This window comes from Gallus gallus, chromosome 12 (genome assembly GCF_016699485.2).
Source record: "Gallus gallus isolate bGalGal1 chromosome 12, bGalGal1.mat.broiler.GRCg7b, whole genome shotgun sequence".
NCBI lineage: Eukaryota > Metazoa > Chordata > Aves > Galliformes > Phasianidae > Gallus > Gallus gallus.
Window position 1 is genome coordinate 10,329,274 of NC_052543.1, and position 27,374 is coordinate 10,356,647.

The 27,374-nt window shown below is 44.9% G+C and overlaps 2 long non-coding RNA genes across 3 annotated transcripts in view; one reads left to right on the forward strand and one right to left on the reverse strand.

Annotated features, from left to right (window-relative positions):
• The window catches only part of LOC101748408, a 64,143-nt gene extending 59,908 nt beyond the window's left edge, over positions 1-4,235 (reverse strand). For both annotated transcript variants that reach the window (XR_213016.5, XR_005839373.2), the window contains exons 1-3: positions 4,149-4,235; positions 3,580-3,677; positions 1,745-1,908 (exon numbers count right to left, since the gene is read on the reverse strand). This is a non-coding gene — a long non-coding RNA (uncharacterized LOC101748408). The remainder of the gene's footprint in view (positions 1-1,744; positions 1,909-3,579; positions 3,678-4,148) is intronic.
• The window catches only part of LOC124417153, a 29,327-nt gene extending 5,615 nt beyond the window's left edge, over positions 1-23,712 (forward strand). The window contains exons 2-3 of the long non-coding RNA XR_006931293.1: positions 9,612-10,583; positions 14,616-23,712. This is a non-coding gene — a long non-coding RNA (uncharacterized LOC124417153). The remainder of the gene's footprint in view (positions 1-9,611; positions 10,584-14,615) is intronic.
• The last annotated feature ends 3,662 nt before the right edge of the window (positions 23,713-27,374 follow it).

Here is a 27,374-nt window from a genome sequence, read left to right on the forward strand (position 1 = left end):
TGCCCGGCTCTGACAGACACATCCCACACATAGAAAACACCTCTTCCCAAGAAACCTGAAGTTTTCTCCACCAAAAAAGTGACATGGCTGCGAGAACACCCAGCTCTGCCTTAATGACATCCTACTGTTCCCCTAGGCTCACTTGTGTCTCAGTAAAGCAAACTTTCCTTCCTTAAGTCAGAACTTTTAAGACAAGAGGAAGGCAGATGCAGAAGGAGGGCATGGTACATGGGCCCAGATGGGAAAGGGGGAGCAGGAGTCTGGGTAGTGTGCACTAAGACAAAAAAATATAGTGATATGAATAATGATGGGATTTGTAGAACTGTGCACTGGCACAGGCTGCCCAGAGAGGTGGTGGTGCCCCATCCCTGCAGACAGCCCCGGTCAGGCTGGATGGGCTCTGAGCACCTGATGGAGCTGTGGGTGTCCCTGTCCAGTGCAGGAGGGTTGGACAACATGGCCCTTAAGAGTCCTTTCCAGCTCAAATTATTCTATGATTCTATGAAACTGTATTCCCTCCTCATTTTTCCCCTTCCTCATTGAAGGATGGAGAAAGAATTAAAAGAAATACAGGAGAAGAAAAAAAGACTTCGGCCTTTGCAACAAGAATACAAAAAAAGAGAGCAAGAAAGGGAGCTTGTTGGAAAGCATCTCTTTCCTTTGGGCACTGAAGTGTTCCAACATCAAACCTTCTGTCCTCATTAAGAAGCCCCAAGTCTAGCTTTGTGACATCTTTATTCACACACCCCAAGACTTCAAAGCCTTCAGGAGATTTCCTTGGTGGATTTAACATAAAAAAATATCAGCAGATGAAACAGAGCAAAAGGCAGCCCAGTGCATTCTTGTTTTAATTAGACCTTGGGTGGAGGAAGCAGGGATGGGGGGGGGGGGGGGGGGGGGGAAAAGGAGGGAACAGAACCATTGCAGTGCACATTAAGGTGTGAATGCAAACACATGTATGCAATCCTGATCATCAGGACTCAACTTTTTCTCCCCTCTCATAAGCTTTTGGAATAGCAGACAGACCCCGAATCTCACAGCAATAGTTGTTTTTTCTGCCCCCCCAGCCTCAAAACAGATCCACATTCACCTCCAGAATAAGAAATAATGCAGGCGAAATACATATTTCAGCTGCCTAAACAAAAAGCTTGAAGTGTAACTAAAAAGAGGCAATAAATAAATTAAAGGTAGAAGCATCAGAGGAAAGTCTACATTCACCAGCAGAATCCAGGAAGAACTGCTGCTGTTCTGCTGCTCATTTCTCCATTTTTTTTTTTTTTTGGTTAAACTTTCCCAGTGCATTTCCAAGCCATTTGTTTGACTTCTGAGTCACTTCTGCTGCTTGAAGTGTGCAGTGTGACCCACTTGGATATGCAGGTGATGCAGCATATTGGCTGGTCCCAGTGGGGTGACAGCAGTTCTTCCTGCTCTGATCTGAATCTGCTTGTAATTTCAAAGTGAATAACTTCTCTTTTTATTATTTTGGCAAATATTTGCTACATTTATTTTTTTTAGATTGCCTTTTCTGTTTACCACCCCTTACACCAAAACACATTCACTTGAATGCTCGTGAGAAGCAAAGCCACAAAGAACTGCAGAGGAATTAATTTGCAACAGTTTCAAATGAATATTTATGAGCCTTTTCCTCAGCATCTAGCCAGGCCGAGGACAAAGTTAGCTTCTTCTTGCAGAGAGCAAATATCAAATAATAATTAAAAATTCAATTAAAGAAAACAGAACTTACACTCTCTTCCTTTTAGGTGCTCTTGGGCCACATCTGGTGATTTCCAAGGGAACTCCAAGCTGCTATCAGGTTTCTGAGTCTTAAAGCTCAAGTTTTATAGGGCAACTTCAGCCAATTAATAGCAACACTGCTTCCAGCCCCCAGGAACAGGTGCACTGCTGGGGCTGCATGGATGAGAACCACAGAATCATAAAGGTTAGGATGTGATGGTCCTAGTGATCTTTCCAATCCCAACCCACCCCCCACCATGCCCAATAGTTACAGCCCTCAGTGCCACAGCTCCACAGTTCTTGAAAACCTCCAGGGATGGTGACTCCATCACCGCTCTCTTGGCAGCAGTGCCAACGCATCACCATTTTGAGAAGACTTTCCTAATATCCAACCTGAGTTTGACATCCCCATAGAGGGCACACGATTTCAGCATAGAAGCAACATAACTGTCATCTGTAAAAATCTAAGAAACATACTTAAGTTGTCAACAGCAACAAAAAACAAACAGAAATAAAAGCATTCCTCATTCCTGCCCATGTCAAGACATACTAATCTACTCTCAATTAGAGCATTATTAACTAAACCTTACACCTGGCCCTACTCATTTACAGCTATTCCTGTTGACAATCGCACTGATTACTAACTACAGCAATGGACTGGGTTTCTCTCTCCAGCATCCACCACCCTCCTCCAATTCACACAGAGCAACAAGCTCTGCATTGGGTAGGAGAGAAAGAAAGAAAGAGATCTATGCAGAAGCAAGAGGAGTGCTAGGAATACCAGCAGCACAGATGAGCTGCTGCCCTCACAGAGGCAGATCCACCCAGGGACAGGGCAATAAACCCCCCAGCAGGCTCAAATTCCACTTAATTACAGAACCAGCTGTAGAATAGAAATATAATAGAAACGAAGTGGATCCACATGCCTGCTCTCACTTTGTAGCCTGTGGCTGTGAGCCAGTCAGAAAAGTGGGGGTATTGATTTGATTATGTTGTTTGTCCACCTAGACTTGCTAGTTGCATCTGCTTTTCCTAGTTCAAATGAAGTGTTTTCCACTGATTAATTAATTTTAATTTGTTTTCTCTTCAAGTGCAAGATTTGGTTTTTATTGACAAGCAAGCATCCATGTTTGTAAGCGCCTACAATTAAGCAGTGTCCCTGCGCTGCTAAAAGCAAACACTCTCCCTGTTTTGCTAGAAGTACTTCATGTATCGACTGAAATCTCCTCTTTTGCCTACGTAGCTTCTAGAAAATACCAACCTGCATCACACAATTACTAGTCTCCTCATGGATACATGCAGCCTACAAGCTGGGAAAAGCCTGACCTCCCTCCAGCCACACACTCCCAGACCACCTCCCCACCACTCCCCACCCTCTGCCCCCTGAGGGCGGTGCTGTATCCATTGAGCTGCTTTCATAAGCAAGGCAAGGAGCACCACCAAGCCCTTTCCCCTGCACAGGAGCCCCTGTGCTCCTTTAGGCATAGGCTGCTGTGTTCTATTACACCCAAATGCAGCTGTAGTGAAAGACAACAGGAAGGGGTTAAAGGGGAAAAGGCTCTTCTGAGAGTGCTGGAGATTTCACTCCTTTTTGAAAGCCAGACCTTGGGTGTATTTCAATTAGCGCCACAAATGTATTCATTTCAGCCTAGTTCATTAGCAAGTTGTGCTCCACTCAGTCATTAAGAGCAGAGAAATATGAGTAATAAAATGCCAGGCTATCTGTATTTTGCTTAATGCTCCTCAAACACATCAACAAGCCATAAATGCCAACAGGGCAAGAAAGCGCATAGTGGGAAGGGATTTATGCACTCACAAAACCCTCAGCTTCAAATTGCACCTCACCAGGGAAACACAGGGCTGCTCTTCCTGTTGCTGGTGCCAGCAGGTCAGCAGTGCTTGTTTCTCTCAGGCTTCCTCTGAGAAATGGAGGCAGGGAGCATCTGCAAAAACACAATGTCTCGCTGGGGAGATGGTTTCCATCATGGACTGGTGTCCCTAGCTGAGAAAAGCTTGAGGAATGAGACAGGATGTGGAGCCTGCCTCCGGCCCCATGACATCACTGCCCCAGTTGTTGTTGGGTTCAGCACAGACAGGGTGCCTGTAACCCCAAGGAGATGCCACTTAGGGTGTGATCCACAGCTCTTTGGAACTGATGGCAAAACAGGTGGTGCCATCAGTGAGTGACCAGTGCTCCCCCAACTGCCTGCCTTACCCAGGTATCTGCAGAGAGGCACATAACCTATCACCTCCTGCCCAGTGCCATTCCTGCATCCAGACTCCTTAGACAGCAGAATAGGAAACAGAATCATTAAGGTTGAAAAGGAAAAGTCCTCCAGATAACCAAAATCCAATTGTCTACCTGTAACAGCACCAGCACAACAAGAAAATGTTACAAAAAGAAGAATGCTTACCTGTCTCTAAAGACCCAGGCTCACAGAAAAACTCCACAAAGGAGAGAGCTCCAACAAGACATCCTTCCTCAGGGGCCATCAGCCCTTAAATGAGGTCTAAGAGGGGTAGAGCCAGGCTCCACCCCTTCTGGTAGCACAGCTGAATTACCTTCACCTGTGCTCCCAGGGCTGCCTATGTCTTTCCTCCAGGTGCTCAATCAGTGATTCAAGCCGTGACTCAGCAGTTCCTATACACGACCCATCTCTACCATGCCCATAACCACATCCCTCAGTGCCACATCTCCACAGTTCTTGAAGACCTCCAGGGATGGTGACTCCACCACTCCCTGCCAGTGCCTTTTCACTTTCAGAGAAGAATTTTCTTCCTAATATCCAACCTGAACCTCCCCTGGCACAACAACAGCAGCAGGAGTCACCATCGTGTTCCTGGCCAAGGGCACTGTGCTGCCCAAAACTTTTCAGAGCCATGCAAGTGATGAATTAGCTGCTTGCCGGAAGGGAACAGAGCCAGAAATAGCTCTCAGTTGGCCATGGATATCATCAGCTCCCATCACAGTCAGGCAGGGATTGCTGGCCAGGTTTATCTCAGGATTATCACTTTACCTGGGATTTTTAAATTGCGTCCAAACAGATACGTGAGCACATACAAGGTGCTCGTCTCAGGTAGATGCCTTGTTGGAGGGATGGAGGCTCTGCTGCTGGCTGCAGTGCCGCCAGGTCTCATGATGATGTCTCATGCAGTGGAGCCCCAGCCTTGGCCTGATCCTCCCCCTGCAAAAGGGCTAACTTTGGCAGTGGGGGGAGATGGGCCAGCAAAAGGGAAAGGTAGGAGATGAGGTTGAACAGCAGGGCACACGAAAAGACAGGAAGATTAATGGCAGGGACACAATCAAAAACAAAAGTTAAAATGGAAATGTTAATCATTTAAAAGAGGGTTTCAGTGGAATTACTTGCTTTATGGCTCAGAATAAAAAATAGAAGGGGGAAAGAAGGAGGAGAAGTCCCAGGAAGAATAATTTAGTGCTTTGTGTAATGAGCTGCCTTTCTTTTCGGTGGTTCACTCTGGTGTCTTATCACTTACTCCGTGATTGACTGAGTCTTCTTTTTGCCTGCTCCTGCTAAATGGTGATTTGCCATCTGGTAGTCATAATTTCTTTTCTTTTCTTTCTTTCTTTTTTTTTTCCCCCTATATTCTTTTGTAATTAGAAAATAAATTACTTTTTTTTTTTTTTTAACTGAAAAAAGAAACATGTCTAGCATATTACTTACAGATGACAGCTGGTGTGCACAAGGCAGCCAGGTAGATGGAAGGGACTTGACTCCTCCTCGTTTGGACAGGCCCTAGTCCGTGTGCCACGGGATCCTTGGCTTCAGCACTGAGAGGGGTGGGTGCTGGAGAAAGCTCTGGGTCAGGCACACAGCAGACAATGGGTTTAGTGAGATGTGTCAGTCTGTAGCCAAACAACGGCAAAGATGAAGGGCTGGTGGAGCATGATAGGAATGTGTGTCTGTACGTGTAGGGTATTAGATGGAAACACATGGTATGTGTATCAGGTCTATGAAGGCTACTGGCTTGCACTGAGCTTGTGGTGGTGTACTGTGTTCAGTTTTGGGCCCCTCACTACGAGGAAGAAGTTGAGGCACTAGGGCATGTCCAGAGAAAGGCAACAGAGCTGTGAAGGATATGGAGCACAAATCTTATGTGGAGTGGCTGAGAGAACTGACATGATTCTGTCTGGAGAAGAGGAAGGTCAGAAGAGACCTTATCGCCCTCTACAGCTCCCTGTAAGGAGGCGGTGATGAGGTGGGAGGTTGGCCTCTTCTCCAAAGTGACAGTGATAGGATGAGAGGTGATGTCCTCAAGTTGTGCCAGGGGAGGTTCAGGTTGGATACGAGGAAAAATCTGATCCCCAGAAAGAGTGACGATATATTAGAACAGGCTGCCCAGGGAGGTGGTGGAGTCACCATCCTTGAAGGTGTTCAAGAACCGTGGAGACGGCACTGAGGGCCATGGTTGGTGGGCATGGTGGGGATGGGTTGATGGTTTCCAAATTTTATGATTCTATGATTCTGTGTTTGTTGTCTGGCCCTCCAGGAGGCTGATGTCCCCATGCTGCTCACCAGCGAGGAGCACTCAGCTCCACAGAGGACCTATACTGTACTCCAGCTCGGCGTTATATTTCTATTTCTACCGGCTCTGGAGGCAGACTGGAGCTTGCTGGATACTGAGTAGCCTACTCAAAACCTGCTGAGGCTGATCTTGCTAATGTCCAATTGCAGCCCCACCTCTTCTGCTGGTCGCTGGCCCCATCTCTGCAGCCTGTGTACTTGCCTGGGCTGCCGTGCTCTCATTATATCTTTGTACAGTGCCAGCCCTCTCCACTCTCATTTCAGTTGCCTCCTCAAGGTGCTCCAATAATTCAAGTGATAAATAATAACAATAATAATGCAGAAGTCGTTTGAATTGAGCTTGATTGCTCCGTGGCTGAATTTGGTCTTGATTGACTGAAAGCAGCGCATGCCCCTCGCTTGTTATCTCAAGAGCCTCATTTTCTCAGTGCATTGTTGCTTCTCGTAGCCTCAAACTGATCTGGCCTCAAGGCTGCTGCCAAAATGCAACCCTATCGTTCCCAGAAAGACCCCACTCTGCAGCATGATGTGAATTTACACATACAATGGAGGTAGAAAATGACAGAAAATATCCCACTTCTGTATAGTGCCAAAAGAGCTGTGTGTCCCCCTGTTTTCTGGGCAGACTCGCTGCTTTTGAGGGGGAGGATGGTTGGTGGAGGTCTTGAGAAAGGATTGATTGTTGCTGGTTAAACTGACTGCACCATACATTTCCAAACATTTGAAATGGACGCTGCCTATAATACTTGTTTGATGGGCTATATTGGAAAGACAGACAAGCAGCCTCTAAATAATCAAAAGATCCAGTGAATACCAATTGAACTGCTGGACATCAGCCTCTCCCCAGCTCTGCTCCTGTGCACTTGTGAGTGTTCCTACTGTTGGTCCATGCTCTGCTTGTAAGGGAGATGCCTATCTCAGCTATGAGTGAGGGCATTTGGTGGCACCTTAGAATCATAGAATCATTAGGGTTGGAAAGGACCACTAAGCTCATCCAGTCCAACCATCCATCCATCACCACCACAGCCACCAAAGCTTCTTTTGAGCCCAAGGAAGGAAAGGAACAAACGATCTGTGAGAGGCAGAGGCTGTGTTTCTCCTGGCTTAATGTGGATGAATGAAGAAAAAGGAGGGAAAGAAAACAACTCATTTTCACTCCTTCTCTAAGCAGCAGCCACTGTAGTGCTATAGCCAGGAGCATCCGAGAGAGACATAAGGAATTCGAGTAACAAGAAAATGCTGCTGTACAGATCTAATTATAGCGATCACACCTGTTAGAGAAAACAATAAGCAGCAAAATGAATAAACCTTCCTGGGACTCATTTTATCAATGAAGCGTGACCACGTGGAAACTCCACAGAGAAAATCTACAAGGAAGGCTTCATTGTACTCAGACCTTCTTTTCAGCCTCCCATCCTATAATCAGCAAAGTAACCAAAATAAATGGTGTGTTTAGCCCTGGTTGTATGTGGCTGTATGGAGATGCAAATGGTCTGTTAACAGGATGTCTTCTCAATTTTGGTATTATCTCCCTGCTAGGCATATATATGTGGCTGCAAACTTCTGCTACTTAGGAGAGAGCTGTGGACGAGTCTTCAAAACCAAGCAAAATATGTCATTTATCCTAGAGATGGACTGAAGCAGGGGTAGCCCGCAATTCTCCCCAGAGTGAGAATCCTCCCTGTGTCTTGAATCTGCCACCAAATCATTCTATACCATGCAACATGGGGAATAAGTGCTCCTGCTCCACTGCCTGTATACCAACCACGGTCCTGTAGACCTCAAGACATTCTGCCCTTGGGATGGGCGTTCTGATCCATGGGATTCCACTTCATCTATCCTCCTAGCAGAGCTATTTCCTGCTGCTGGCTGTCTTTGCTTCTGCTCCCCTGTACCTTTCTGAGCTCCCAATTATAGTTCTTCTGCACTGCAGAAGCACATCTAACACCAGGCTTTGCATGCTTCTGTGGTTAGAGCAGACAAAGAGGATTAGCCTTGTTAAAGAGTTAATGCTGTGGGTTTTTTTTTTCCTTTTCTTCTATTTTTTTTTTTTTCACATATGCAGCTCGCTTCATCCAAAGATCTTAGAGCAGGGGAAGTATCATTAGCAGTGTCTTGTGGATGGGAAAATTGAAGCATGAGGAGATGAAATGAATTTGCTTATTGGATGATTATTCCTTTACTGGATTTGCCTCACATCTCACAGCCCACGTCCTGGGCCAAAGCCCTTTTATACAACATACTGCCCAGATAGAGGCAAAGCCAAAGAAACAAGGAACCCTATGATACTTAATCTCGTTTTGTGTTTTCTTTTTCCAAGACCACTAACATGTACAAAAGCACAAAGAAACATCCCAAGCTTTGCAACAAGTCTGACTGACAGCCCTAGAGGCTGCAGTCCCTGGGGCACTCACCGAATGCACTGAACAATGACGACTCCAAAATATTGACCCAACAGCGTCTCGGTCCTGACTTGGGAAGGGAAAGATGAATGCACTGTTTGATGACTGTCACCATTGAAAATCATGCTGTGTTGGTGACAGCTGGAACAAGAGAGCTCGTGAGAGTCACTTGGTGATGCAAGCTTTGAGTTACCAGCTCCCAGGAGCTGCCATTAAATCACTGCTTGAGATAATGGTTTTCTACCACTTCCCAACTAAGTCTGACCTAGTAAGTAAAGGGCCCCATAACTAATTAGTAATAACTGAAACCAAATCTAAAGGAAACTGGACAAATAATTCATAATGAATAATTTATTGGATGAATTTTGCCTCTTTTAATGTTTGTGAATTTTTTATGCTTGCAGTGTTGATTTCTCCAGCTAATTGGTTGTTTGAAATTCTTTGCTGATGCAAATACTCCTTGGTCTGCTCTTTTCTTCAGCAGAACTTCATTAATAGTATTGCCAATTCAAAGGAGGCTGACTAGTTTTAATTGGTCACAGAGGCCACATGGCATAAATGGATTATGTGGGATAAATATGTGGTGTTTTTTTTTTAAATCCAGTGTTTGAAAGTATCTTTTCAAAATGTTCTTTACATTCAAATAAGATGTTTCTGTAAGCATCATTTCTAGCAAATGTTCCTATTGGCTATTCCTGCAAAGGAAACTCAGATTCCTGAAGTTGGTCAAGAGATACTGCTAGAAATAGAAAGAACGGGCAAAAGATGTTCAAATGGAAATGCAACAGGCACCCAACAGAGGCAAAAGCCCCCTCCTCACCATTTATCTGTCACACCTTTGGTAATTGAGGATATAAAATAACTTGTTTGTGTGGGGGAATGTATGTATTTGTGTATAAAATACGTTTAACTCTTTCTCTGTTCTTCCCAGCACTGCATGAGAACCCATGGTTTTGGAAAACGCAGGGTCTGGCTCCAGCCAATATCATATTGCTTTATGACCCAAGCATTTCAAAAAAGCTCTTCTAGAGAAGAGATGAACTCAAAATCTCTTCCAGTAGCAAGGGCATGAAACTATACGCTCCCTATATCTCAGCATCTGTAACATACAGCAAGCAGCAAGGAAGTCCAGACATGGAGGACGGAAAGTGAAAACAAGCCACCCAACCTGATAATGAAAAGCAGGCACTTGGCCTTGGTGTGGAGCATCTCAGATAAGTAGTTTAATTGCCAAGCTCTGATGCTGGAGGGAGGGAAATCTAAGCTAAATTAAAAGATTAAAAAGATATTTTTTCATCAAGTGGCAAAATGGAAGATGTGGATGAGTCTGCTCGGGAGAAAATGAGCAGAAAGGAACTGTGAATGTTGTGAAAATATATCCATTAGACCTGCCTTATCGAAACGTGCTTTTGCCAAGCATCCAGCCCTGCATCGCCATGGCAACATGGCCTCATCAACAGAGAAGAAAGTGTTTTTGTCAGGATGGGCCCAAACACGTAAAAGCCATTTCGATTTGGGGGCAACACGATCTTCTTCAATCAATACAGCACACATAATAATGATTCCTGCCACTTTTTTTCATAAATCTCCACTTTCTGCTTTCATTTCCTGTGGTTTGACATCACTGTGAACTGGAACCAGGTTTAAATTTCCTACAATTTTCAGCCCCCTCTGCCCTCATCTACAACACACCATGCCTCATGCAGCAGCTTTCTCCTTTGCGCAGCACTCGATGCGCAATGCGCTTACAGGTGAGATTAGCCTGACCTGAACTGTGAGATGGGCTTTTGGGAATCCCCAGTGGCACCACTACAGATGTGAAGGCTGAAACTGTGGTCATGGCTGAGACGTGGGCTGGCCAAACATGGGATGGTGTATCCTTCTCTCAAGGAGTTAACCAAGGGTGAGTACAAACAGCCCCAGCATCTTAACTTCCGAAGAAACTGGTGTCCTTTTTAGGGCATGGGTGTTCTCCTTCTTTCCCTGCATTTCCAGTTAGAGAACTCATGCTTCTTGGCTGCCAGTTGGCAGCGATGCTTTGATCTTTCCAAAAAACCAGCTCAGCAGTTCCACTACAGAAACCGCCACGTGGCCAAAGGGATTTCTGTGTGCATGTGAGAGTCTGCGCCTGTCTGTGCTGGGGAGAGACGGAATATATAGGAGATTTAAATGCCTATCTCTATTTTTCATTTAAATTAGTGGGTATTAGGCATATAATCCAACATATTGTTTTTAAAATCTCAGCAGTAGCCTGCTGAATGCTTTTCTGTAAAGAAATGTAAAATATCTTTTTGTGTAATAACTGCAATCTAGCTAGATTTAAAGCAATGCCCTCTTTGTTGTTCCATGTTCTATTTTGCCATTTGTTGAGAGATTCTGAAAGTATTTAATCTCCAAAACACCATTGAGAAGTGTGACTTGGTGCACAGAGGCAAAAGAATTCCACATTTGTGCTTTTCAATAGATGCAGGCAGAGGAAAGCTACTTCTCCAGACAGACTGTTGCTGCTTTGGAATGTATATGAGGGTCAGCAATTTGGATCTTACTTATTCCCTGGGGGCCTTTGGGTTGAGAATGGGAGAAGATGGCATTTGGACACCGGTGCGTTTGATTCCCAGATGAGTTTTGCAGCTTTACAAACACACTATGCACGTTAGTGTGGCACCATTCAACTTTGGCCAGAGCCTGGAGGAAGATAGGGAGGAGGGCTTAAATGATACTAATGCTAATAAATTAATGACTTGAATTTTGAAAGAGGCTTTCACTGAGAAACCACACAGTGTTTGCAAATGAATTTACAAATCCTGGGCTTGAGTCATACCCAACAAGACAGGATACTTCTCTACAAGGGGTTTGTCATCACTGTAACTATACACAATCTCTATCAGCATATAACACAGTGAGACCTTGAATGAACTGTAGTTGCTTCATCTACCTGGCACACAGCAGAAATCCCTTAGAAATGAATGATGATACCACACCACAGGCAATGATACAGAGGATGGGATGTTAATAAGGCTCTGCATATTCTCATTTACCTGTCTGTACACCTAACCTTCTCCTGGATTGTCTGTCTAATCAATCCTCATGGGTGCTTTGATATAGGCTGAGTGGTGGTGTCACCTGGAAGATATCAGAGCCGGGTGAGTGCTTGGCAGGTTGTGTTCTGAGCAAGGAGACACTCAGAAAATGCAAAGATGGCTTTGCTATTTTGGTCCCTTCATTACTTACCAGAAATGTTCAACATTTCATAATCCGGATGACCTTCATTATTGTTGACCGCATAAATTGGTAAGAGGCCTGGGCAGTACTCAGGCAAAGACACAGCTCTCCTGAGAAGGCATTGTGGATGCACACACATCCTTTCCAACCACTGAAAAAACAGTCTAGGAAATGGACTGGGAATCTTGAGCTGATGGTATTTCTACAGTGGATTTCTCAGGATTTCTTAGGACTGACTGTCTTGCAATGTAAAGCTGTTCCTGCTCATCTGTGATACCTAACCAATGGTGATACCAGGCAAAAGAGCATCACTTTTCCTCTTACCATCTCTTTGAATAGGAAAGGGGAGGATGGAGGCGGATTGCTTTTCCCACAGTTTATTTTCTACTCTTTCATCTTCTTATTACAATAACCACACAAGGAGAAGAAAAATGAGGATGAAAACATTAAATTACGTTCCCTAGTTTAACTGACTTCCTTCATTCAGCCTGGCTTTAGGATCTTTTTGAGACTGGAGAGGCTGAATGAGACCAGGACTATCACATTACCACAGTTCAGTTTTAGTTCCTCAATGAAATTAAACTCTTAAGACTTGGTTTGGTACCTTGATCCATTGCCTCACTGAATGGAGCTGAATTTATACACTTCTCCCCATCCCTAACTTCTCCTTCACATGCTCTAGACAGGGTTAGCCCCTTTCCACTGAGGGACAGGACTGGATTTTGACTATCAAAATGTTTTCTCACTTAGCACTGCGTGTTGATTGCTCAGCTCTCTCAGATAAAGAAACATATTATCCTCTAAGGAAGGATGATCATATTTATCCTATGAGTTGGTATTCAATAGAACACAGAGTCTCTGATGCACGCGTGGTGTGGTGACTCTTGCACAAGCCATTGCTTGCAATGAGCAGAGATAATTATGTCTGTTAGAGGTAGAGATCTTGGGAGAATTTGCTATTACAGAGACGAGAAATGTCTTAAAGATCTTGAATCTAAAAAAAAAAGATCAGAACTGGGCACATGAGAATCATTAACCTCTCAATACTCTGAGTTGCTCCAAGCTTCCATGACTATAAAAGAGGTAACATCTGCAAATGGTCCCATATTTGCCCATGTCCTGAGTTTCCCCCTAAAAGAGTAAGCCCTGTGGTATGTTATTCCTAAGCTAACTTTTACCTCAACGATAACCTTCATTCATCCTATCAGTGCCTCCATCTCCAAAATGAGATCTGCTCCGGAGTAGAAGTGTGGTGTTGTTTTTCTTTTTTCTTTTTTTTAAATGAGAATTAATTAATGTCTAAAAAGCGCTTTGGGATCCCAGAATGAATGGAAAAAAACAAATGCAAAGTATTGTTTTATTATCACCCCCATAGACTGGAATGAAGGCACCTTGCCTCTCACATAATTACTTCCCTGCAGCTGCAGCCTCTTAAGAAGTGAATACATTCCACATCTCCATATCTAGGTATGGAGATAGACCCAGGCCTTCCCACCCATCACATCTCCCATCCCCCTCCCACCCTTCCCTTTCCTTGCTCTCTCTTGCATTAATAGCAGAGATGGCATTAAAGTAACTTTATCTCTTTGGTGCACACATACACAAACTCAATGGCGGTTGGTGTTATGAGGCTTATTGCCGAGTGCGTAATGACTGCTTCTTTTTTGGATGAATGAATTCAGTGGGTGACAGGTATGTAATTCATGGCTTTGTAAAAAGCTTTGAGAGGAAGTGTATGAAATGTACTATATAAATGTCAATACACTGCACACTTTAAAGGCTGTGGGTTGAGTCATAGGGAGGGTAGATTTAAGGGGGGGATCATAAATAGCAGAAGAACAGCTGGTTTCTCTGGGTAATGATGACTGAAGATCTGAGCTGTGGCTGCTTAAACATACCCACTCTGCCGAGGTACTTACGTGGTCCTCTCTGCCAGAGTGTCTGAGCACCTCATGGCCTGTGTCGCATTTATCTCCAAGCAGGAAGAAGAAATCTCAGCTTTGCAATAGAAGAGTGGGTGCCCCTGGTCTGTGTGGGAAGGAAAGCTCAAGGACAGAGGGGGCCCATTCCCCTGGGCATCCCAAGCTCATCACCTCCACACATTGGTGGGATCCTGCAACCTGCACTGGCATAACCAACCCATGCGGTCCCCTTCTCCCCAGCACAATGAGCCTGAGCTCTTATGCAGAAAGAGCCCCGTCCTCAATGGATGGGGACAGAACAGCAAGTGGGGAATGGCCTCCATACAGCAAGCCATGCTCATTTTTCTACAGTTACAATGGGCACCTTGGAACATCAGGGCTGATGGGGCAGCCTTTGGTGAACATGAGAGATTTCCTTCAGGCGCTAAAGTCTAAGAAAAGGTTCATGCCGATGAGGCTGTGAGCTTTCTGCATCAGCCAGTTCTGCCATTAATTGTTTCCTGGTGGTGGTTTTGTTATGTATATGGAGCTAGATGTAAGGTAGTTACAAGGGCCTTTGGGGCTCTTGGTTCCTATGCCCAGCCCCAGTATTTAACACCAATTAGTATCTTCACAAGGCTAGTAGTTGCACTTTTTTTTAAGGATACACGTGGTGAACAAGCACAGTTTTATGCAGGAAGAGGACTGACGTCTGTAAGAAGGATAGAAGTTACCATACATCAGCCAATTCTGCATAAAAAGACGAAGTATTTCACATTAGCATATTCCTTTTATTACCTCTCTCCCTGCAGGCTAATTACACCGGGACTGTGGGATAGCACACAAAAGAGAGACTGCAAGTGCCTTTCTCTAGATGCTGTGTGAGTAAAGCCATGCAAAACCCCCAGCTTTGCTCAGCAAGGTCTGCCTGTCCAGTTCAGTCTAATCCGGGAGAAGATCCCTCATCATGCTGGTTTAATGGGCTAATCTCCACCTCTGCACTGTGCCTCGTGTCCTCCCCAAACCGCTGGGTTACTGTGTCCCTGTGGCTTCCTGCAGGGGCATTATGGTCTGCTGCAACTAAACCCCGAGAAACAGTGCCCTGGCTTTTGGGAATAGCTCCACTGGCAGCAAAGTGGAAGAGGGAAGAGAGACTTATTCAGTTTCTCAAGAAAGTGGGTGTGTTAAATGTTGTGACTGTTTAAAGACTCACTGCAACTGTGGCGATAAACAATGTATAGTCATAGAAACTAACTAAACAGAAGTCTCTAAATCCCAGACAGAGGAGTGAGAGCTCAGGACTGCTTGTTGGCAAGTGCTTCTCCTTTGTTGCTATGCAAAAGGTGAAAAACTCAACTTGTTCTGCTGAAAACTCTGTTTTTCTTGCAAGACAGATTGCCTCAGGTGTGTATGAGAGGCAGCAGGGTGCAATCCCAAACCTGTGATGTGTGTGTACTGTGCTGCATGGGGTTTGGTGCTGCACACAGCTCAAGCAGCCGGTGCATGAGCTCAGTGACCACCCTGAGGATGTCTCAGCTCATAGCCACCAACAGCTGGAGGAGGAGGACGGAGCCACCAATATGGCCATGGCCCTGAGAACATCCAGGCAGGATGGATTCCATCGTACTGCATTGGGCTGCTGGGGTGATGGAGCTCAGTGAGCACCCTGGGAACAGCTGCCAGCAGTTGGGTTAAAGGCAGTGTGTATGTGCCACCTCCCATGGTCCTTACCCAGGCAGACTGAGCAGCTTATTACTGCTATCCGTCTCTGTCATTAGCCCAAGTGACAGAGGTCAATGTGTTGGATCGAAAGGCTTTCAGCATGCCATTGACCCAAGACTGGGAGAGGGAGGCAAAACGGTGTTAAATGATGGAATTTCTGGGGTTTAGTATTTTTTATTTTTATTTTTAATGATGGAACTGCTATGTTCACAACTATTTTAGAAGCACCATTAGCATGGCAGGAGCTGCTCCTCATGCCCAGAGGTGACTGTGCGCTGCACCCACCTCCAACACTGTGCCCACCCACAGCACTGCATTGCCTGACCTCTTCTCCAAGGAGCACCATTCCCATGTTTTGTTTCCTCTTGTGCTCAGTTTGTGGCCCAGTGCCTTCCTTACTGCTCTCACACTGCTATGCTTAATACCAGTTATAAATTTCCTCATGGGCTTCTTCCCTTCAGTGCTCCTCCCCTTAGTGTCCAAGTGCCTCTCAGAGATTAAATTACCCCCCTGCATTTGTATGCATCTTTAGTGGGGCTGCAGGGAGAGCCTCCAGCACAGGGTCCATCCAGGGAGGGGCTGAGCACCATTTTCTCCCCCTGCTCTCGAGATGCTGAGTAATGCAGCGAATCAGATTTTGAGAGGCATTGTGTTTGCTGCTCTCCCTGTGTTCAGCCTCCTTCTTGGTTATGAATGAATATAGAATTTGGGGGGAACAAATGAGTGCAATCTTGTTCCATAGATCTTTATTCTGCCCTAATCTTTGTGAATCTTCATTCTGCTCTGCTTTCATTACTTTTTTTTTTCTTTAATACAGATTTCTTTCTTTTCATCCTGTCTTCTTTTTTCTATTTTTTTTTTGTCTTTATCTTTCTTTTCTTCTGCTGCCCTCCCAGCTTTTCATTACTGTCATCTTTTTTCCCAGCCACTGAACCCTTGATGTTGTTCTAATTGACAGACGGGGTTTAAAAGCACATACGAAAGCGCCTGTCTTTTTAAATAGACTCCTGTCTCATCAAAAGATGTACAGCAACATTCCATTAGAGCACATCATTTGAAAATAGATTGGGCTTTTAGCAACCGCACTTATATTTTTATAGTTAGGCTGTTCTTCTGGGATCTTCCCTCCTCCTTGCTCCTGTTTTGGGGAGGGCACGGGGGAAAAGATACCTTAAAGAGAGATTAATGACTGTTTTGTTGTGTTTGGGTTTTCTGCAGTTCTCATGTGCTTGTTCAGTCTGTTCGCTTCTCACAGCCACGGTTTTGGAGAAAGATTTGGAGTGAAAATGAGGACAGAAAATACATATGTGCTGAAAGGAGTCAGGACAAGGCAGGAAGGCAGCAAGGTAGCAGCTCCTGTTGCACTGCATTGTCAGTGTTTAATGAAAGGAGATCCAGCCATGACTTTCCACGTATAAAGAGCACTTAGGTCCTGCTCGGCACCAAAGCAAACCAAAAAGACAAGAGATGGATCTGCCCCAGGCATGTCCAGGTGAGCTTCTAGAGCACTTCTCCTTCCTGCCCACATGTCTACCAACAAGGTTAGGGTTAGGGTTAGGGTTAGGGTCAGTCTTCCATATATTGCTGTCCTCTACATGCAGCTGCCCGTTCTGATGCAGCAAGCTGAAGTGAATATGAGGGCTCCACAGAACAATGCAGCCTTTCTTTTTTTCTCCAAGCTGCAGGTACTGCAGTAATAAAATGGAACGCTGACAATGAGGGAGTCTTAACTTGTTTCTGGCACTTGGTGCAAGGGATGCTGATTGCTGAAATTCTAGGTTGGTTGGGTCAAAGTAATCAGAAGTTGTTTTGCTGTTGTGAGGCCAGTGTAGAACTGGGCCAGGCAAATCCCCCACAGAATGGGACAGAAACTCAGCGGGTGTCTCTCTCTGGAAGAAGTGCATTTGAAGCTCCAGTTTCTCAAAACCCCACTGAGGGAAAGAAAAATGGCCAATTCTCTCTTGCGGCTCAGATGGATACATAAGATATTTATTTACTCTTCGTCCATGCCCCAGATATCTGCCCCCATACACTGTCCTTTCAGCCAGGAGCCAACCTGCTCACAGCTCCTCCATATTTCACCCAGGTCTCTCAATGGAAAACATCACTCACCTTAAGGACTGCGCTGTCTTCTCCTTCCTAAGCTTAGGGAAGCAAATTCATTCCTGTTCTAAACTCGGCATTGATGAGTAGTTGGGACTGAATCATCCCCAATCTCCCCTCCTTGATTTATCGTCTCTTGCTATGCTGCTATTAAGTCTCAGAGAGAAACAACAGGTACACTTTCCAGCCCCCTCAAAGCAAGAGCTCACTGCTCCTTTTTTGTTTTCCATGTTCCAGTTTCATGTGTAATAGTGATAATATCTGTCGCTTTGTTGGATCTTCACAATAAATGGCTTCTCAGATTGATTAAAACCTCTCCGCTCAGCTTGGGCTGTGCATTGATTTTAGCTGCTGCTCCTTGCTTTGTGTATGGCACATCGTAGAAATCAGAGATGGAAAAAACCTATTAGGGATCAACTTGTTTCCCACCTCCCCTTGGTTCCCTGGGGGATGGCAGGAGATTGTTCATTACAAAGTATTTATGGTAACTTTTCCCAGTCCCTTCTCAATTGGCCCTGATACCATGCAAGACCAACTACACCTAATTGTAACCCTGGCATTAGCAACCAGCCCCTGGTTCCTGGCCTGTTGCTCCTCTCCACTCAGCACAGAATGTCTCTCTGGAGCACTCTAATTAAAGATGCTTCCTTGGGGCTCCCTCCTCTCAAAGGAAGACGCAAACAAGCCTGGCTTTGAAGTGAATGGGTGTTTCTCTCACACTCAGGAAGGATGCCTGGGTTCACACATGGAGCATCCCCACCCTCCCTTTCCTTTCACACTAACCTTTGGAGGACCAGTTTTCCTGCAGAGGTGAATGAGCGGTTTCAGAAGGATTCTCTTGTTGATGACAGGACTGTTGACACCAGTCCATCCTCTGAGCCTTGATTTCTCTCGAACTGTTCCTCTCTGAAGCTGTCTGATTGCAGGTATTTCCATTACCCTAATTCTCAGAAGCTCAAACCTTTATTTTAAGGCACTGGCATGAAGGTTGTTCTCCTATTTTCTGTCTCCCAGCCTGACACTCAGCCACTCGATGGACCTCTCGGAGGAGTCAAAAGGAAAACAGAGACTAAAGAGAAAACGGGCACTGGCTGTGTCCACACTGGGGTGGGAACACTGAGATCCTCTACTGAGTCCTTGGCTGTACACTCTGGAGACCTACTGAAGGGAAGGGTGGCCCTGTGCTGCCTGGGACCCAGGTTCCTTCTTCAGGTCTTGGCTTGGGATGTGGATTCAGGAGGTAGCGTGGGCCCTGGAGATTGGGCCCATGGAGAAGGGAAATAATTTCAGTGGAGTAACTGATTTGTACGTGGAGCAGCAATTCCCCAGAGAGGCAAGGAGCTGTGGCTGGAGAGATAGCAGGCAAGCATTCTCCCAAGGCTATTTATTCATCTTATTTCCAGATTAATACTCAGACCTTCATGCTTGCTATGCTTGCTGCCTTTCTAAGTCGGCTCTGTTAAAACTGGCATTTCTGTGTGTTGAAATAGGAAAGGGGGGAGAACAGGGGAGGAGGACAGTCATATTTCCGGGCTTGTTTGGTGAGCACACTTTGTGTTTCACCTGACACCACTGCCCTTCCTGCTGCAAAGCTGCCCTCCAAAATCCTGCTGTGCTGAGCTGCTCAAAGCCTTAAGCAGCGTAACCAATTCCTTCGCCTGAAAACTACACTGTAAGACCTGCTCCAACAAAGGAGGTAGATCTGAATGGATGGATATGAATGTACACCAGCAGAATGAATCTATCAGGGACAGCTGCTGAACGAGGTCCAACCATTTCGGCAGCCTCCCTCCAGGTGACAAGAAGGGAATGTTTGGTGCTTTTCCTTCCTTGCGTGGGTGAGCTGCACATGAAAGCAGAGTGGGTGCAGGAGGAGTGTGGGTATGGTGGAGACTTCGGCGGTATTGCTCTACTATAGCAGCAGGAGAGTAAAACTTTATCTCACTGTGCATAGGTTAACATGTGTGAAACCACTGTGTTCAGGTGCAGCCCATTATCTCTTAAAATGTTTGAAGAATGTGGTAAAATTCCCTCAAGCCTTTCTTTCAGGCCACGTCTGCATGGCTTATTTAGGTCTCGTGCTCTTGGCTGATAGCCTGTTTACCAATGATAGTTTCAAAAAATAACTGCAGATTTTACAATTATTCTTATCATTTCAGAAACACCCACCTCATTCCCCATTAAATACTTCCACCTCTGGCTACGCAAAGTGTTGCTACAATGCTCAGTGCAATGGAAGGCAGTTAAATCAGCAGTGAGCAGAGAGGACTGAGCCATCCAAGATATGCAAAGTGGAAATGAGAGAGACTTCGGGGCAGATGACCACTGACAAAATGGGGAGGACACTTCTGGAAGGCGATGGGAGCTGGGAATCAATTTTTTTCATAGTTCTCATTCGCTATAGGCTACATTCACATGAGAAAATTGATAACTTAGACTGCATCTGGGAGGTAGGACACTTGGTAGCTCTGTCAGTCACTGGTTGGCTATATGACTTGAGGCACTCAGCCGTCACAAATTTCTCTTCTACTTTCCTACAAGAAAGAAGGCAGTGGGAGGCTATAAAGCACGTTGGGATCCTCAGATGAAAAACACCAGCAAATCAGAGCTGGACTTGGTCTCTCTGATGGTATATCAAGAATAATTACAGTTACATCAAAGGTTTTCAGCTGGTTTGCAGGCAATCTTAATTTTTGTTTTTAATTTTTTATTTTTTAATTTTTTTTTTTTGGCACTTCTCCAAAATAAATCCCTTTTTGATAGAGATGTTTCCTTCCAAGTAATTTTTCTAGCTTTTGTATTGTGTTTTCTTCCACAAGTTAAAAAGAAAAAAAAAGTAATGCCATCGATACCTACCTGGATTGGAAAATTGGAAATTTGAGATTCACTTGACATAACCCCTGCCCCAAAGCTATCATAGTTATTGATAGCTGTATAGTTACTGTCTTTACTGGAAGCCTCTGATTTTACTTCTGTTTCAATTAAAGTTTCCTTAGGAAGCCTTAGGTTTCCCTTCTCATTCCAGCTTCCCAAGGGCTCTGGTCTCAATTTCCCATTTTCTCCATTTCTTGTCCTGCTTGCTCTTACGGTCTCAGGACCAAGAGGCTAAGCCATGCCCAGACCCATTTTTTAGGTATTTTAACAACTGAGCTACAAGACATTCCCAGCCAAGACTGGTACACAGAGACTCTTAGATTTTTTCCAGTTATGTGTGGATTTATACCTACATGTCCTTCCATCATCCTCCTGTCAAAATTTGAAACCTACCCACCAAAATTTTAAGGAATGAGAACTTGGGTTTGACCCTAGTTTTAGGTTTGCAACAAAATCCACCTCAGGCCCCGGTTCTCTCTGTTAATAGCATTTATCATGCTGTGGCGGACACCAAGCAGATAAATCAGCAGGACCCCTTCCTAGGACTGAACAGCATTAAACCTTTATGTCACTGTGCGATCCTTAGGTGGACAGTGATATATGTAAAGTGAGAAGTCTTGCTCCAACAGAGCAAAGTCGAAGGTCTGTGTTTGATCTTCAGCAATAATTACAGAGGAGGACTTTGCTCCTAGCTGGACCTAGAACTACTTTCATGAAATTTAGTTCATCACAATTTAGACATGAAGACCTATTGGAAGATCAAATTTTGCATGTAATGCCCTACTCTGTCAGTAACATATTTGCCATAAAGTTAAACAAGAAGGTTAAGAAAGAGCTCCTATTTCTAGGTAACTACGCAGGCATAAAAAATAATAATTTAGTGGATTTGGACAGGATATTTTTTCCTTTTCATTCACTTGGCTCTAAAGCAGCCTCAGCTTAAGAAATTAAATTTGACAGGCGATTAGCCCATAATGTGGTGCAATCTCTTCTGGTATTTGAAGGAAAAATTGAAAACAGACTAGGTGTTTAACTTTGAAATGTCTGCCTTGGATGTGATGGGCAGGAACTTTAGTTTTTTGGCACCAAGAGCTGGGTGACTCGTGGAACGAACTGATCTCATGCCCACAGGCAAGATAGGGTAGGTGAGGCCAGCTGTGAATATACAGCAGTAACCAGCATGGGTTTGCTTTTACCTACTGGGAAGTTTATTGCTATTCCACTGTTTGTTAAGGAAACTCAATTTTTTCAGTGAGTCAAAGTATAAGTCTGTTCCTTTCATTATTCTCACATAGCTTCTGCCCCAAATGCTTCTTTTCCAGCAGAGAGCCTGAGATGGGCAGATGTGGAACTAGATTCTGAATTGTGGCTTATATATGTATGTTCCCACATTGTTCCAGTACAGCTTTGGAGTTTCCACATGAACTCCCATGCCTGTGAATTAAAAAGGAAAGGCATGCAGGTAGCTATGAAATGATGTCAGATTCACTTGCCAGGTCTCCCAGGCAAGGGGATATGTCAGCTATGCCTTGGGGAAGGATAGCTCTGCTGGCTGTGCAGTGCCCTTCCCCTGATGTACCACAGGCATTGGAGAGTCATCTCTAGCACATCCTGGTCTCTCTTTTTCCATCTGTTCCTCTTTCTCATGAAGAAATGACTTTTGATGGCCATAACTGACATAAACCTCAACACTGCAAGCATCTGTGAATGTTTTCATGAAGCATGAGTTGGCCTGTTGAGAAAACCATCCAGTGCTCTCCACAACAGAGTCTTCCTGTGAAGAAAGAGGAGACTGTTTTCAGTGTAAAGTCATTCCTCAGCAGCACTCCTGGGGCAGTCTGGGCTAGGGAAACATTAAATGATATCCAGCACATGTGATACCCTTTGTCACATAGATGAAATCCATGAACTTGGAGAGAGCTCAACAGTAACAACGCCCTTTATCTATTAAGAGAGGAGAGCTTAGGTCTCTTATCTCTTCAGGCACTCACGCCAAGTAAAAGCTGGAATGGGTCTTCACCTCTTAGAGTTTTCAGTTTCTCGTCTTTTGGCTCGAAAACACCAAGGAAGGGAGAGAAGAGCTTTTCAATGTGCTTGGGACCGACTCCAGGTGGGAGCAGTAGGGACTATTTTATTGCTTTCAGTTGATAGCCCTCCCTCCCTGCTCTCCTCTGGGCTGCCTACAGCCCCCATTGCCCTCCTGGGGCACTGCACTGCATTGCAAGGAACACTCTCCATCTCTAGCATTAATTCCTGACTGCAAGCATTTGGCATTTGGTATAAACTGCTTGCGGCCAGCAAGAACCAAGCTGCTGCCAGAAGACTTCGCATTGCTTGAGAAGAGGGAAGGAGGAACCCACGCAACACCTGAGTCCTAACCACCTCAATGAGAAAGCATCAATTAACCTCATTTGCCAGCTGGACCTGTCCTAGGGCGCCCTTGCGGGGACACTGTGCCTTGAGCAGATTGATGCTCCTATTAGGCAGATGGGAAGTGAGGGGACAGTCTGATGAGCTCTTTAACTTTTACTGACTTCCCTATACCAACCTCTTAGCTATTTTAATTCCCTTTTGAAGGCAATAAAGGGAGGGCTTTTAGCTCACCAGGCTCATCTGAAATGTCTCAGTGAAGTGACTGAAACTCTATCTTAATATTCCCTGCGACTGCCAGTTCCAGTGGCTAGTTTCTGACTTTCATGGCTCTTGGGTTTCTTTCTATATAGTAAATATATATAGCATTTCTTGGTTACTTTTTGCGTGCTTGTTTCTTCTCTAGCACAACAGACAGACAGATGGCTGTGACTGTTCTGCTAGGCCAAAGAATTCTTGGCCAGATTCCTCAGATGAATAATATGGTGATAACTTAGTGGTGTTTCCTCACTGCTCCAGTGCTGAGCGGGGAGACAAAATTAGAGGGATATATCAAGGAGTAGAGGAAGGGGAAATTCAGATAATGACAAGGTCGGGGAAATATTAGCAGCAAGGAAGACTTTTGGCAGGGTTTTGCTTCGAGTAACCTCGGCTGGGCTCAGCCTGACTTCTTGAAAGTTTTAAAACAACAGCAAGAAAAAAATGCAACTCAGCACACAAATGTGTCCAGACATCTTTCTTTCTTAAAATGCCATTACAAATGGGGAGTGCAAAAGCAGCTTAGAGCTGGCATTTCAAAGGGGGCTGGGGGTGGAGAGAAATTGCAAGGTAAACAGGACAGCATCTATCTTCCCTCTACCTCCAGCCTGTGTGCAAGGAAAGATAACAGCAGCAGGAGAAAGCAAATTCTGCCATGGAATTTAGCTCTTTTTTTTTTCTTTCCTTGTAGCAGGGAGAGAGGGAGAGGCTGCATGTGCTTCTGAGGCGTCTCTGTCTGCTTTGAACCTTATCAACAGGGACTGTGCAATGTAGCTTCTCTTTCTCGCTCTCTTCTTCTAACTTTTGAAGCAAAACACTTACGTGCAAGGAATGTTGGAGCATCTGACAGCTGGGAAGACAGAGAAGAAAACCAAGGAATAGGGAGGAGGGCACTATTGGTTTCCCCCAACCCCCACCTCCTCCTCTTTTTTTTTCTTCTTTCCCTGTTTTCTTTCTTTGATTAAAGAAAGGAGGAAAGAAGAGAACAGTGTAGAGATGTCTTCCCCAACCCTCCCTTAACAAGTCTCAAGAGCATGGCCTGTGTTGAGTCAAGCAGATTGTTAAGGGAGAATGGCTGTCAATGGGATCTCAAAGATGCATTTCTTTTTTCATAAGGAAAGGAAAGAGAAAAGGCCTCTTGTCAAGGCAGCTCAGTGTTTATGAAATGTTTTGCCTGTGTGTAAGACCTACAGGGAATCTGGGAATGTGCAGAGTCTGTTGATCTACCACATTCCCTTGGGAAGGGATCACTTGCAACATACCGTCGCAAGTGGAGATGGTCAATATATACATTACCAGGCACTGCGTGTCAGGTTTATATTCTCTATTAATAGGCTTTTGGATGGGTTCCATAGCATAGCAGATGGGTATGAAATAGGCAAGAAAGGAGAGGCTGGGCTTTGCAGGAGAGCTGTAAGATGTTGGCCACATCTGAAGGCAGTCCAGAAATTGGAGTTCAGAGTAGGATCTGAGCTTTGCTGAAAATCTGGTCCAGCACTTCTACTAACGAAAGAATTCTTGGTATCTTGCACCACGCTTTCATTGTGTCCTGGCAGAGGTTGAATAAGTTAGGCAGAGGTTCAAGTCAAAATCCCAGACTTGGACTTGGAAGAAGCTTGAGCCAGATCTGAGCTTTGGCAGATGGTCCCTCTATGTATAATGAGGTCAGGCAAAACATCTGATCTCAGTACCCTTGAACTTCTGGAGAGGGGGCATGTATTAGAGCCCAGGAAAATGGGATCATCTGGATGGTGCAGTGGGCTCTGCCAATTGCTTTTTCTTTCCTGGCAGGTCTTATGGGTCCCAGCTGCACAGCTGAGGTTCCTTTAGAAGATGCTGTAGGTATAAACATAAAATCCCAAATACACAGTTTTGTTGCCCTTTGCACCTGATATCTTACCTACAGCTCTCTACTACTGGGCTTGCACTGCAGTTATTAGAGAGCAGCATGTATGTAGAATAGATAACACAAGGCAGGTGCAGTCTGGAAAAGATGAGGAATATTACTTCCACTAAAACAACAGAGTCTTGGAAGACTATAGCCCCTTCCAGTGACATGGTGGAGAAGAGATGACACCCAAGATGGTAAGGGAGATGCACACCATCAGCAGTTAGAGATGGACACATCATGGGTCTAACAGCTTTGAAGACAGATAGATCAGAAGCTTTGCACCAAGGCAGGTTGCTGAGGATAGCCCTATCAGACAGCGCTTGCTGCGAGTGTACAAAAGCAGGTGGCTTCTTTTTCCTTGAAAAAGAGTGAGAAAAGTGTTTCCAATCCTTCAGTGGGTACTAGGCTCCTGGTGGGTCATTCGGAATCTATTTCTGGTATCACAGCTTTCAGTCAATCTGCATCCCCAAATGCTGCTCACAGAAAAAGGAATTCAAGAGCAGAGGGTGCTTGGTGTGATGAAGGGGGGGCAATGGCTGTGCGTCACATTTGTCTGCAAGGCAGAGATGGAGGGGCAGCAATCAGGGAGGGGGAGATCTGATCAGATGAAGGTGTGTAGAGGAGACAGCCACTAGCCCACAATGGATGGGCTTGGACAGTGCCAGCCTGAGCCCCAGACAGATCTCATCTCAGCCCAGGATTCCAGAACAGCCTCTTTCCAGCTGCAAAAAGCAGGATGAAGTTCTCTCCCCGTGGATCCCAGATTTCCCATCAACCCCCTGCCTGCTGTTTTGCAAGTGACATTAGCTTTGATTCCATCGTGACTTACTACTTCATTTTCTGGGCTATTCTGTTTCTTACAGGAGGTGACATCTAAGATATGTACATCACAAAGGGGAATCAAATGGCTCAAGTAAAGACAAAAAAAAAAAAAAAAGTCCTTGAAACATCTTTCAAAGGGGAAAATAGGTTACCAACCACCTACAGATGGATGTAGGATAGCAGCTAGGAGGTTCTGGTCATTTGATACCCCATGGTATCAAATGGTACCACCTTCTTTTCAAAAGATACGCTGAGACCAAAGTCTGACAGAGGTGCTGAACATCTTGCTGCTTGCAGTAACAGGAGACTTGGTGGTTCAGAAAGTCCTTTCCAAATAAAAACCTTTAAAAATCAGCAAAGGCCCAAGGATATCTAACTGGGAGTGCCGTTAGATCCCATGATATCCAGAAGTTTATGGGATGCACTGCACTTTGCAGAGCTCCATGGACATCACCTGGCTGAGTGCTGCAGTTTAACATCGTGTTGCTTGGATGCGTGGATGTGAACCTGGCTGCCTCATACCTGGCCGGAGGCTGGTTGCACATAAGACCATGTCCATTAAGGTGCAGTGGATATGTTTGCGAGCATGGCAACTGCGTCCTGCAGTCAGCACACCTAAAATAATAAAAGACTTTTTTAAGCCAGGCATACTTTGTATTGTAAATTCAGCAGCGCTCCAGGTGCATCTAGGCAGGATGCATCTGCTAAGCCTGGTGCAGGGATTTATGAAAATCACTAGGCTTTGCTTCTGCTGAAACCCGCGTGTTCTTTTGCATTTGCTTTTGCCAGTTAGTCAAGTATAAACAGAAATAATACCCGGGATCTTTTAATTGTTGTAACGTAATCTGTGTGCTAAAGTAGCATCTGTGACAGATATTCTCAGGAAATGAAAGGGAAAGGATAAAGTCGCCCCTGAAATGAATTGGCTCTAGGTGAGGAATCAAAAAGCTGTGGGTGTAGAAAAAATAAATAGGGTGAAATTCCTGCAGAACCAATAGAGACCAAACATACCAGATCCAGTATTACCCAACACTGTGTATAACCTCATGAATATTTACTTTGCTTGCAGCCGAGTGTGAAAACAGGTACTTTCACAAGTACTTCAGAATTTGATCCCAGCTGATACCTTGGCATTTGTGGTGAAAATGGTTGTTTGCAAAGAAAAATGTCCCCAGATCTGCAAAAAGGAGACAAGTTTTCTGCCTGCAGAAGTGTTGAAATAACATACAGAAGTAAACACCAGGGACACCATTCACTGCACAAACAAACTCCCCTTCCAACACCTTTGTGGAGATGTGGGAGAAGTAACACATGGCATCACGATTCATTATAATACTGCTTACTACAGTGCTTTTCCTTGGGAAAAGAAAAAACAACAAACAAAACTGAAACAAACCAGAAAACCTCAAGGTGTTGCACATTTGTTTTGATGTATCAGATTACCTGTTGCTACTTGACTGCTCCGAGCCGAACCAAAGACCGAAGCCTTCTTCACACAGTGCAAACAGTGAATCACCTGCCACAGACAAAT